This window comes from Engystomops pustulosus, chromosome 2 (genome assembly GCF_040894005.1).
Source record: "Engystomops pustulosus chromosome 2, aEngPut4.maternal, whole genome shotgun sequence".
Lineage (NCBI taxonomy): Eukaryota > Metazoa > Chordata > Amphibia > Anura > Leptodactylidae > Engystomops > Engystomops pustulosus.
The window spans coordinates 127,407,553-127,421,903 of record NC_092412.1 but is presented as its reverse complement, the minus strand read 5'-3'; the positions used below and the strand labels follow the sequence as shown (position 1 = coordinate 127,421,903).

The 14,351-nt window shown below is 42.8% G+C and overlaps 1 long non-coding RNA gene across 2 annotated transcripts in view; it reads left to right on the top strand.

Moving 5' to 3' along the window:
* The window catches only part of LOC140116597 (uncharacterized), a 50,834-nt gene extending 39,631 nt beyond the window's left edge, over positions 1-11,203 (top strand). For both annotated transcript variants that reach the window (XR_011852842.1, XR_011852841.1), the window contains one exon: positions 10,554-11,203. This is a non-coding gene — a long non-coding RNA (uncharacterized lncRNA). The remainder of the gene's footprint in view (positions 1-10,553) is intronic.
* Positions 11,204-14,351: the final 3,148 nt, after the last annotated feature.

Below are 14,351 nucleotides of genomic sequence, written 5' to 3'. Positions count from 1 at the left end.
CAGGGCAGCGCAGCGCCGCCTCCAACTGCCCACTCACCAACTGTTGTGCGACGTGCCCACGAGGTGGAATTCAACACTGACCATGTTATCCAGAGTTTACCAGCAGCGCCGAGCGATTGTAGACTGCCAGATGTCAACTTCCACCAGAACTGGTAGTCAGGTCAGTGAGCTTCCTCAAGTCTACAATGAGGAGTGGACGTGAATGTCTGATATCTGTCAGGTGCTGAGTAACTTTGAGGAGTCAACACAGATGGTCAGTGGCGATGCCGCCATCATCAGCCTCACCATCCCGCTGCTTGGCCTGTTGAAAAACTCTCTGATCAGCATGAAGTCGGAAGCTTTGCGCTCGTCACAAGAGACGGGGGAAGAAGATTCCCTTGTTGATAGCCAAAGCACCCTTAGGTCTGTTTCTCAGCGCATATCGGAGGAGGTGGAGGTGGAGGAGGATGAGGAGGAAGAGGAGGAGAATGTTGGCGAGACACAAGAGGGGACCATTGTTGAGTCCTTCACTGTTCAGCGTGTATGGGCAGAAGAAGAGGAGTTGGAGGAGTTGGAGGAGGAGGAAATGGACAGTCAGGCCAGTGAGGGGAGTGAATTCTTACGCGTTGGTACTCTGGCGCATATGGCAGATTTCATGCTAGGCTGCCTATCCCGTGACCCTCGCGTTCAAAGAATTTATTCCAGCACCGATTACTGGGTGTTCACTCTCCTGGACCCACGGTACAAGCAAAATCTTTCCACTCTCATCCCTGGAGAGGAAAGGAGTGTGAGAATGCATGAATAATAACACACTTGTGATGTAGGTAGGTATACGTTTCACTAGAGTTGCAAAAAACAATAAAAAGATCCTGCCTGACTGGAAACGTTTAAAAGATACTCATTTTATTGATAGAAATCATTAAAACATGTAGGACTAGTCCTATGTGAACAATTGATACTATTCAGGCATTGGCCAGCAGTGTTGGACTAGTATGGTGGTCCTAACTACAGGACAGCCCTGTTATGGGAATTATATTGCACTGTCCCGATTGTGCGAGCCACAAGTGGTCTACTGTAAAGTGCTCATAGTGGCTAACAGTAGACCTGAGTAAAGGCACTAATGGTTAACAAGGCCTCATTTATATACAATTTGCTAGTTTACACCTAACGCGTTTCTGCATCCCAACATTTGCATTGGGATGCGTCCTCAGAGGTGCTATTTCTTATAGGATGGAATTCTTAGATAAATTGTAGCATCCCTAGCATTCCCCCCCCCCCCCCCCCGCGGCATTGTAACAGAGAGAATGCATGAATACCAGCAGGCCCTGGTGCACAAGCTGAAACAGTATTTCCCTTCTGACAGCGCTAGCGGCAGAGTGCGTAGTTCTGCGGGACAAGTAGCGAGGGAGAGTAGGCGAGCAGGCAGCTTGTCCAGCACTGGCAAGGGTACGCTTTACAAGGCTTTTGCCAGCTTTATGTCACCCCAGCAAGACACTGTCACCTGTCCCCAGTCTCGGCAGAGTAGGGCTGATTTTACAGAAAGATGGTGAGGGAGTACGTAGCTGACCATACCATCGTCCTAAATGATCACACAGCTCCCTACAACTACTGGGTTTCAAAGCTGGACATGTGGCACGAACTGGCGCTGTACGCCTTGGAGGTTCTTGCCTGCCCTGCCGTTAGCGTCTTGTCCGAGCGGGTTTTCAGTGCAGCTGGTGGCATCATCACCGATAAGCGTACACGCCTGTCGACTGACAGCGCTGACAGGCTGACGCTTATTAAGATGAATAAAGCCTGGATTTCTCATAATTTCCAATCTCCACCAGGTGAAGGAAGCTCAACCTGAATAATTTATCCACTCCTCCTCCTCCTCATTTTCCTCCTTCTCCTCCTCTTTGTACAGTAAAGCAGAGGAAACTGGCTATTTTTTGACAGGGCCCACTGGCTCTAGCTATAGTACTTTATGCATTTAATTTTTCTGGAGGGCCACCGACCCGGTCCTCTGTTTTAAACAATTTTTGGGAGTGCCACATACAGGCACTCAATCTATTCAATTTTTCTGGAGGGCCACCTACCTGCTCCTCTGGTTTGAAAACTTTTTTGGACTGCCACATACAGGCACTCAATCTATTCCATTTTTCTGGAGGGCCACCTACCTGCTCCTCTGGTTTGAAAACTTTTTTGGACTGCCACATACAGGCACTCAATCTATTCCATTTTTCTGGAGGGCCACCTACCTGCTCCTCTGGTTTGAAAACTTTTTTGGACTGCCACATACAGGCACTCAATCTATTCCATTTTTCTGGAGGGCCACCTACCTGCTCCTCTGGTTTGAAAACTTTTTTGGACTGCCACATACAGGCACTCAATCTATTCCATTTTTCTGGAGGGCCACCTACCTGCTCCTCTGGTTTGAAAACTTTTTTGGACTGCCACATACAGGCACTCAATCTATTCCATTTTTCTGGAGGGCCACCTACCTGCTCCTCTGGTTTGAAAACTTTTTTGGACTGCCACATACAGGCACTATCCAAATTAAATTGTCTCCATAGCAGCCTCCACACGTTGTCTCCATTGCTACCTCCAAAAGTCGTCCATATAGCTGCCTCCATACATCGTCCCTTTATCAAACGAGGTGTGTCAGGCAGAAATTTGGGTTGTTTTCATGGATTCCACATCATGTTAACTTTGTCGCCACCCAGCTGTGTTATCCACAAAATATACTGGCAAACTTTTATCATTTACCAATATTATTTCAGCGCTTCTTGCGCTTCTGTTTACATTCCCCTCACCCGCCATATCCTAAACTTATAAGAACGCTACTACACTTGATCTTATACAAAAGGTTCTTAGAAGTGCTGTTTGGGGAGTTGCCTAGAGACACGGGCTTGGATTGGCGAAAGCTCGCCTGGCAGCGGAGCGCCAGCTCCATGCCAAGATCCAACTAACATAGTTTTAACTGCAGCACCTTTAATCTACTACTAGTTCACTGCCTCCATACATGGTCCCCTTATCAAACGAGCTGTGTCAGGCAGAATTTTGGGTTGTTTTCATGGCTTCCATGTTAACTTTGTCGCCAGCCTGCTGTGTAATCCACAAAATATACTGGCAAACTTTTATCATGTACCGATATTATTTGAGCGCTTCTTGCTCACCTCCTTTGGTTCCTCTCTGCCACCCATTGGTTTGAAGCCTGAGTCCATTTAGGGTATGTCGCCATGCCACTCTCTAGCCTGCCGCTGCTGCCGCTGCCTCTGCATGCCGTCCCCTATAGTGTCAGGGTCAATTATTGGATGTTTTAGATGCTATCTAGCTTCATTCTGTCACTCTGTCATGGCCATGCTGTTGCCCATAGTTTTGGCATAATGGTGCGATTAAGCAGCCTCAGAGGCATCCATGCATGCTGCCCCTGCTGTTTCCTGTCCATTTCCGTGGTGTTTCCATCCTTTTCTGAGGTTCCCAGGTGTTTGGCCAAGCTTCCCTGTGCAGAGCCTTGGTCCCCTTGAAAAATGCTCGAGTCTCCCATTGACTTCAATGGGGCTCGTTATTCGAGACGAGCACTCGAGCATCGGGAAAAGTTTGTCTCGAATAACGAGTACCCGAGCATTTTAGTGCTCGCTCATCTCTACTCAGCACCCATCTGGTTAGAAGATTTCTTTTTTCGATTGATTGAATTGATATTAAATAAATTGATTTGGGGGAGGAAGAGGGTTCGGATAAAGAGGGAATATTTATATAAACCGGTTGGTGAAGGGGGGCTGGGCCTTCTGTTTTTCAGGGTACTACTTAGCCACACAAATGGACCGACTAGTAAAATGGAGGAATAATTTTTTGTTATCCAAACTGGTCAAGCAGAGAATTTTTAAATTACTGGAAAGCTCCCCTTTGGCAGAAGAGCTTATAAAGTATCGACCTAAGTGAATACTCTGGTGAAGTCCGGGAAGCTATTTAATATGATATTGGACTTATTGTAATTACTTTTTGCAGGAGACACTATTATGGTTAAACTTAGTAGACTTTATGAAAATACCGGACATCATTTTTTGGTGGAGGTTAGGATTGAGATACATTTCACAGATAGTGGTGGAGGGGCAAATGTTCACATTCTCTGCACTACAAAGAACTATTACACGCTTTTATGAGCAAATCCCACCGGATTTTATTATATTTAGATACACATGACTGTTTGAGTCTTATTACAGAAGCAATGAATCGTAATAAAATGGAGTCAAAGTTAGATAAGTATTTAAGAAATAGCTTTGTGAGACATAGGGGCACACCGTCCCATTGACGGCGCTGATCCAGATCAATCGTCCAATTTCCTGCATGTGTCGCTTCCCCGCTGTGGTCCGCCGGAGTTTACCTTCTTCTTCCCGGTGCATGCGAGTGCTGATCTTGAGACACAATTAGAATCAGTAGGGTTGTCCGACGGCCACGCCCCCCCCCCCCCGATTTGGGTCACATGAAAGCTGGTGACGATGCGCCACAATCCGATTGCGTGCACCAAAAACCTGAAGCAATTCAGGCTGGGCCTTCTGTTTTTTCAGGGGTACTACTTAGCCACACAAATGGACCGACTAGTAAAATGGAGGAATAATTTTTTGTTATCCAAACTGGTCAAGCAGAGAATTTTTAAATTACTGGAAAGCTCCCCTTTGGCAGAAGAGCTTATAAAGTATCGACCTAAGTGAATACTCTGGTGAAGTCCGGGAAGCTATTTAATATGATATTGGACTTATTGTAATTACTTTTTGCAGGAGACACTATTATGGTTAAACTTAGTAGACTTTATGAAAATACCGGACATCATTTTTTGGTGGAGGTTAGGATTGAGATACATTTCACAGATAGTGGTGGAGGGGCAAATGTTCACATTCTCTGACTACAAAGAACTATTACACGCTTTTATGAGCAAATCCCACCGGATTTTATTATATTTAGATACACATGACTGTTTGAGTCTTATTACAGAAGCAATGAATCGTAATAAAATGGAGTCAAGTTAGATAAGTATTTAAGAAATAGCTTTGTGAGACATAGGGGCACACCGTCCCATTGACGGCGCTGATCCAGATCAATCGTCCAATTTCCTGCATGTGTCGCTTCCCCGCTGTGGTCCGCCGGAGTTTACCTTCTTCTTCCCGGTGCATGCGAGTGCTGATCTTGAGACACAATTAGAATCAGTAGGGTTGTCCGACGGCCACGCCCCCCCCCCCCCCCGATTTGGGTCACATGAAAGCTGGTGACGATGCGCCACAATCCGATTGCGTGCACCAAAAACCTGAAGCAATTCAGTGCAAAACGGAAACCCGACGGAAATGCGTCCAACGGTCCCTTAACCCCTTAACGCTCTGCGCCGTAGCTCTACGGCGCAGAGGTATAAGGGATGTATGAAGAGGGCTCACGGGCTGAGTCTCTTCATACAGAGGTGGGGGTTTTTGCATTTTGCACAAAACCCCCACCGCTAATAACCGCGGTCGGTGCTTGCACCGATCGCGGCTATTAACCCTCTAAACGCCGCCCGCAAAGTCGCGGGCGGCGTTAAAAGACGGCGGCGCGCGGGCGCCGCCATCTTTTTTTCGATCGCCACGCCCCCGAACGTCATCGGGGGCGGCGATCGGTTACCATGGTAGCCTCGGGTCTTCTCTTGACACGAGGCTACATGGTTTATGCAGGTTCGTTACAATGAGCCAGTGGCTCATTGTAATGTAAGACCTGCAAAAACGCCATATATTGCAATACTGTAGTATTGCAGTATATGGTAGGAGCGATCTGATCATCTAGGGTTATTGTACCCTAGATGGTCTAAAAAATAGTGAAAAAAAAAAGAAAAAAAAAGTTTAAAAAATAAAAAAATTAATAAAATATTAAAAGTTCAAATCACCCCCTTTCCCTAGAACGGATATAAAACATAACAAACAGTAAAAATCACAGACATATTAGGTATCGCCGCGTCCCAAAATGCCCGATCTATCAAAATATAAATATCAAATACGGTTATGGCCGGCGGTGACCTCCGAGGCGGGAAATGGCGCCCAAATGTCCCGAAATGCGACTTTTACACCTTTTTACATAACATAAAAAATGAAATAAAAAATGATCAAAATGTCGCACAGACCTCAAAATGGTAGCAATGAAAACGTCGCCTCATTTCGCAAAAAATTACCCCTCACACATTTCCGTGCGCCAAAGTATGAAAAAGTTATTAGCGTCAGAAGATGGCAAAAAATTTTTTTTCTTTTTTGTACACATTCGTTTAATTTTTGAAAATGTATTAAAACACAATAAAACCTATATAAATTTGGTATCACCGCGATCGCACCGAACCAAAGAATAAAGTAGGCGTGTTATTTGGAGCGAAGAGTGAAAGTCGTAAAAACTGAGCCCACAAGAACGTGACGCACGTGCGGTTTTTTTTTCAATTTTTCCACATTTGGAATTTTTTTTCAGCTTCGCAGTACACGGCATGTTAAAATAAATAACATTACGGGAAAGTAAAATTTGTTACGCACAAAATAAGCCCTCACACAGGTCTGTACACGTAAAAATGAAAAAGTTATGGATTTTTTAAGTTGGAGAGCGAGAAATGAGCCGGAAAACCCTCCGTCCTTAAGGGGTTAATAAATGTGCCCCATAGTGTACACAAGTATAGCAAACTATGGTAAAAAGTTATAGGGGTGGTTGGTAAGACGAATTAGATTAAAACACCTAATTGATTAGGTTGATCAATATTTTTTTATTCACCAGATATGTTATACACTGACTGTTCTAAATAGGATTAATATTAGGGGGGACTCCAGATGTTGGAAATGTCTCTCGTTGGAAGCAGATTTTGTTCACTTGGTTTGGCAATGTCTGGGTATTATAGAATTTCGGTAGTCCTCAACATTGACTTAAGGCCTTCAGTCCTCATGGTGGTTTTTGGCCTATTTGATGATGATAGCCTGGACAGGCTTTATGGGAACCCTATCGTCAAATTGATGAATATTGGTTTAGTACGTATTTCTCGTAAGTGGGGAGCAAAGATTTCCCCACAGGGAACTTATGGTTTAGGCTCTTTCCACACGTTAAATATTATGAGGAAATATGGTTTAAGAACAAAAAAAAATGGCCCTAATAAGATCAAAATGTGGGACGTATTGCAAAGATAGGGGAGAAGAGGCAGAGGGAAGAACGAAGATGGCACAAAAGGAGGGTGGAATTGGTTTTCTTTTTTCTTTTTTTCTTTGCTTCTCTTTTCTGTCTTCTTGTCTCTCCTCTTTTTTCTCTCTTTTCCTCCTTCCCTTTTGTATACCAGTGGACCAGTGGGAGGGTTAGGTGGGGGGGGAGGTAGTATCCATCTATTATATTATTATACTTAATTGAGGGGATCATAGTCTTTACTGCTAACTAAGAAATATGATAACTGTAGGGAAAATCAAAATGATGTAGGGTAGCATTTTGATTTAAAGACATATATGGGAATTGTGAATAACTTTTCTCTCAATCTCTTGATTGTATCTGAAGTTGTATTGGGCGTAAATAATTTTTAGCTTGCCTTCGAGGTAACATGTTATATGGTTATCCTTCCTACAGTTTGTCTGGCTTTGAATATGTATAATACAAAGTCAATATGGAATGTTTTTGTTTTATTGTTTTAACTGCTTACAGTATTAATACAGGTTAAAAAAAAGAGACAAAATAACCCTAAGGTGACTAAATAGGTTGATATCTATTGTATGCATATGAAGATATGGCTCAGATTTAAAAATAAAAATAGTTAAAAAATGGACATCATACAAGGTACTAATGGAAAGTGGAAAATATTAAGTAGCAGCTAGAGATAAGCGAGCACTAAAATGCTCAAGTGCTCGTTATTCGAGACAAACTTTTGACGATGCTCGAGTGCTCGTTTCAAATTAACGAGCCCCATTGAAGTCAATGGGAGACTCGAGCATTTTTCAATTGAGAAATAATGTCTTCTGATAAGTTAGCAGATGTATGGAAACATCTGCAATCTCTTCTTCACTGAAGAACACATTGCAGATGTTTCCGTACATCTGCTATCTTATCCGAAGACACGAGTGCAGAATGGTGTTCTTCACAATAGTATGTGAAGAACACATTGCAGATGTTTCCATACATCTGCAACGTGTTCTTCACACATATTGTTCTTCACATACTATTGTGAAGAACACCGTTCTGCACTCGTGTCTTCCGATAAGTTAGCAGATGTATGCAAACATCTGCAATGTGTTCTTCACTGTGTTCTTCACTTAAATGATTCTGTGTTCACTGTTTTCAATGTGTTCTTCACTGTTTTTCTCTGTGTTTCGTTAAGTGAAAGATCGTTATCGAGCAGGCGAAATACTCGCTCATCTCTAGTAGCAGCTAATATTTGTATGTTTTAATAAAGGAGAGAAGTTGTTTTCAATATCATTGCATTAGGTGATGTTTTCCCACATATGGAAATAAAGGCTATGACTATTGACATCTAAAATTTAAGTATGTTACACCCACTAGATGGCACCATTGTGCAACCCTCTTGAAGAACACAGCTATGAACACAATACTTCACTGTGTAAGGGAAGTTTGTCCCTTCCTTTTTCTAGATAGCAGTATATTATAATCTTGAAATGTTTCTTCAAGCTACAACACTATTATGTAATATGTTTGAAAAGGAATGAATAGGGAAATTCTCAATTTCCATGAATAGTGGTTCAGATTTTCAGCTTCTTTTAAATAATAACTTTATTAATCTTTAAAGGACACCTGTCATCAGGTCTGTGTCACTTGTCCTGTCACTACTACCTGTTGGAGCAGCTCACAAGGATCCATCACAACATTTATCTAGTCAATTCATGCATTAATCATTATAAAATCATGTATTTTTTATTATGTAAATGAGGCTGGTCACATGGTCAGAGGCAGTGATGTCACTCCTGTTACCCCTCCCCTCTCCTCCCCCTGCTCATGTCTGTGTGTAATGTATAGTAAAGCATTGCTAGTGTGTGTGCTGTATCTGCTGACATGTGAGAGACACAGACATCAGCTACACATGAATCTGACATGTTCTGCTATAACATGGCTGCCTGGAGCTGTTGTATTTCTCCTATACACACACAGGCTGTAGGAGGTGCCAGCACCAGGAAGCACATCATTATACAGCCTCACAGCATATACAGGCTGTCAGTCAAGCACCGGGGGTGTGGCTGTGCCTCCCACTCATGAATAAGCTGGACAGCTTGAATATGCTAATGACTCATTGGACATTTCACAGGTCATTTGCATACAGCTTTAGGACCTCATTGCTTAGGTTTACAGGCATGTAGAGGGACAATGAAGGGATAGAGGCAATGCTCTCTAATAGCAGTTTATGAAAATATATTTAGTTTAGGGGGGTTATTTTGACTGACGGGTTCTCTTTAAGATTTAACATGATGGCATCATAAGGGCAGAGTGGGAAGGCTTTCAGTGTGTTTAGCAAAATGATATATAGGTTTATTTGGTTTGGTTTAGAGGTACAAGAAACCCTGACAGTACTCCTGGGAGAGGTAATGAGAGTCCTAATTTTCCAGACCACACATTGGGGGGCATGTATCATAGTTTTTCTTTGGTGAAGTATTGAGACATTTGGAAGGTCATTTTTGCGCCTTTTTTATGATCATGTCTTTTTACTTGTGATACATGTTCAATTTTTCCTATCCTGGCAGATGCAAATTTGAGACTTTTTGTTGCAAATGTCTCAAATCCACATGAACACAAGCCACGGGAGGGGGTTATATGCAGGAGTGGACACTACTGTAAATTTTGAATTTGAGGCTATGTCCTGCATTTTTAAGCTCTGTAGACACACCCCAGGAAGATGACAACATGAAGCTATTGTCACACGTTACATTCTGATCGCTTTTTAATAGCGTTTGCAAGCACATTACAACAGCTGAGGAGAGGTGCTTTGCCTAATTACATTAATGTTAACATTTGCGTTTACAAAACACATAGTAAACGCATTAAAACGTAACATGTGATCGCATGTGGTAACCAATAAATTAAAAAAAAAATGTAAATGAAAACATTTCTGAATTTTCATAAAACGGTTACTGTGCAAAATTTAAAACATTTAAAGCATGTGAATTAATTCCAATTTACATGTTAAAATAGGGTCCATGAAAAAAATCCTTCCTTTGCACTTGCCCTGGACCAAGTGCAGATTTGCGCCTAAAAAGTTGCAAAAATGAGCAAAAAAAGTGATGGTAACTTGCAACATTTGAATTGTATTTTGAAACGCAATGTAAAGCCTGTGGGAAGGAGCTTGGTATGATTACATGTGCACTTCCACAAGCACTACATGTGTATCTGTAAACAATAGAAAACATGTGGTGCTTGTTGCCAATCGCACACTTTTCTTTGGAAACGCATGTGTGATAATCCCAAGCCCCTCCCTGCAGACTTTGTTCTAATTGAGTAGTAAACTCAATTAGAACATTAGCATTTTATATGGAAAGACAGTCATACATCCATAATATCCATTGTATATTTAATAATGATATTTTTTCTTTCTTTGTTTTTAACTTATGTTATCTAAATTCCAGCAGCAAGGGAAGACAAAGAAAATTTAAAACACTTGACTACAAGTGACCTTCAAAATGCAACATTTTACAACATGGAAAGCTCTTATAAAGCATAAATAAATGAAGAAGGAGTGAAGTGCTATTTGTAAGAAATTCAGTCTCAACGGGATGTTGATTAGGACTCTAAAGAGGACAAAGGATGTATTAGGCCATGTTCTTGTTATATATACTCTTGTGCTGGGAGCTTTGTTGTGTTCTAAATTCATGGTTACAATCCTGCTTTTAAAATGCTCAAACTGATTGAAGACAAATCTGTTATCATCCGTGAATGTATAAATCCTATTAAATGATCTGCGTGTAGTAAGCTTTGTTTATTTATAAGGTTGAGTTTTTATGTTGAGGTTTTTGATGCAGTTCTCAAACCAAAAACAGGAGTGGATTTGTAAACACAAGTGATTTTGGGTTCATAAACTGCATACAAAGTAAAATGCACAGTGCAATGGGAAATACGTGATGCAAGTCTTTTCAGAATAACAGAGCTAATACATATAAGCACAATAGTGAGATAGATTTTGAGAAAGTTCTATCCACACATTAAGATTTTAAATTTACATCCAACACATGGATTTTCAAAGGGTGAAATGTGCAGAAGCGATATTTATGCAAGGAATTGTTTTCTGGTGCAGAAAATCTGTGGCATTTCTGTCCTGTGGAGCGAAACGTTTGCACTGCTCTCTCAAGGAAATATACTGTACAAGCGGTCCCCTCGACTTACAGACGACCCCTAGTTACAAATGAACCTCTGGATTTTGGTAATTTACTGTACTTTAGCCCTAGGTGACAATAAACAGCTGGAATAGGTTTCAAATGTGTCTGCAATTAAGATTTATTGTTAATCCTTGTTTTTATGACAACTCAATATTTTTAAAATCCAATAGTCTTAGAGACCCAAAAAATTTTGCCTGGAGCTACAATTATAAAGTATACAGTTCCGACTTGCATACAAATTCAACCTAAGAACAAACCTGCAGAACCCATCTTGTAAATACCCCGGGGACAGCCTGTACTTCTATGAATTAAGAAGAATAAAGGTCTGTAAAATTTAGTGTGATGCTGCAAATTACTTCACTAATCTATCATTGTCCACCTTCAGGACACAAAGTGTCAACTGTAGCTAAATTAATTTGGCCACAGTCTATGTGTTGGTTGCATTTATGGCCCCAACTGGGGGTGATTTAAAATCAAAGCATCATAGTAATACACAACAAAAGGCCTATGGTCACATACTTACAGCCTCATTTTAGTGAAGTTAAATTCAGACAAGTTTAGTAGGCCATGAAAATGTAGACTTTGTTTACAGGAATCAAATATTGCTGCAATGAACCCTATAGACCACAACTGCCAACATGGTTTTCAATAACGGACATATCCAATTTATGTATATTTTCTCCCATCTAAAACATAGTTATGTGAATGTTGTGAGTCAAATGTTAGCGAGTATCATTTTCTGGAAAGTTCTGAAGATGACTTCATAATGGTTTTAAAAAATCCATCCATTCCTGTGAAGGCTTGAATAGCACAGAGAACAAATGTCATGTGCTGTATGAAGCACCTACAGTGAGCAGAATGAGCAGAATGAGTCACTTAACAAGTTGTGAAACAGCATGCCTTTTTCAGTAATATGACCCAGAACATTTTACTTCCACAGCAGTCTCTCAGTCTATTCAAACCCACAGTGAGTTTTTAGCATTGACCTACTTAGAGTAATCTTCCTGATTCCAACAGCTTGTTCCATCTGGAAGCAGATCATAGCCGTCATGCTCTCTTGTGAAATAAATATTCGGTTCTTCAAATGAACAGGAAAAAGTCTAAGAAGGAATGAAAATGCTTGGAATAGCACTTTGTGACCAACTCTTTTTTTCCTATCAAACATGCAACATGAATTTCTTTCATACAAACCATAGTGCGTCACCAGCGGCAGCAAAAAGAGCCCAGCACCTATTATTTCTCCATTTGTGATCAACTGTCATCTTCATGCTGTAATAATGGCGCCTACACTTTCTTTGTCATCAGCTATTGTTCTCTAAATTGTACACCGGAACTGGATGCTTTGACAGCATTTTACACTAAATATGTACAACATAAAAATCTATATCTTCAAGACATGTTCAAAATAATCTATTATGATTCCTTAGTATAACAACATGTATCCCAAGGAATAATTCTGTCAGTATGCAGACCAGGGGCGTCGCTAGGTCAAAAGATCCGGGGCTCGTGCCCTGGATCTCCCCGGGCATCCTACCCTCTCTCAACACGATCCGTGTCCTGCACGGATCGTGATGAGAACGTCTGCTGTCACTGCTTTCCCCTGCAGATCAGTCTCTGGTGAATAATAGTCACAGAGTCTGAAGGACCTTTGATGTTGTCATAGTCACATGACCTGCCGGGGAAAGCAGTGCACAGAGAGAGAGAGAGAGCTGCATCTGTGAGGTAAGGGGGGAGACATGATAGGGAAGGGGGAGAATAAAGGGGGTTAGTGTGAGGCACATTACTTACTGGGGGGCTGTGTGTGAGGCACATTACTTACTGGGGGGCTGTGTGGGCACATTACTTACTGGGGGGCTGTGTGTGAGGCACATTACTTACTGGGGGGCTGTGTGTGAGGCACATTACTTAGTGGGGGGCTGTGTGGGCACATTACTTAGTGGGGGGCTGTGTGAGGCACATTACTTACTGGGGGGCTGTGTGTGAGGCACATTACTTACTGGGGGGCTGTGTGAGGCACATTACTTAGTGGGGGCTGTGTGTGAGGCATATTACTTACTGTGGGGCTGTGTGAGGCACATTACTTACTGTGGGGGTGTGTGAGGCACATTACTTAGTGGGGGGCTGTGTGAAGCACATTACTTAGTGGGGGGCTGTGTGTGAGACACATTACTTAGTGGGGGGCTGTGTGAGGCACATTACTTAGTGGGGGGCTGTGTGAGGCACATTACTTACTGGGGGGCTGTGTGAGGCACATTACTTACTGGGGGGCTGTGTGAGGCACATTACTTACTGGGGGGCTGGGTGAGGCACATTACTTACTGGGGGGCTGGGTGAGGCACATTACTTACTGGGGGGCTGTGTGAGGCACATTACTTAGTGGGGGGCTGTGTGTGAGGCACATTACTTACTGGGGGGCTGTGTGAGGCACATTACATACTGGGGGGCTGTGTGAGGCACATTACGTACTGGGGGGCTGTGTGAGGCACATTACGTACTGGGGGGCTGTGTGAGGCACATTACTTAGTGGGGGGCTGTGTGAGGCACATTACTTGGTGGGGGGCTGTGTGAGGCACATTACTTGGTGGGGGGCTGTGTGAGGCACATTACTTGGTGGGGGGCTGTGTGAGGACATTACCTACTGGGGGGCTGTGTGAGGCACATTACTTAGTGGGGGGGCTGTGTGAGGCACATTACTTAGTGGGGGGCTGTGTGAGGCACATTACTTACTGGGGGGCTGTTTGAGCACATTACTTACTGGGGGGCTGTTTGAGCACATTACTTAGTGGGGGGCTGTGTGAGGACATAACTTACTGGGGGGCTGTGTGAGGACATTACCTACTGGGGGGCTGTGTGAGGCACATTACTTAGTGGGGGGCTGTGTGAGGCACATTACTTAGTGGGGGGCTGTGTGAGGCACATTACTTACTGGGGGGCTGTTTGAGCACATTACTTACTGGGGGGCTGGGTGAGGCACATTACTTAGTGGGGGGCTGTGTGTGAGGCACATTACATACTGGGGGGCTGTGTGAGGCACATTACGTACTGGGGGGCTGT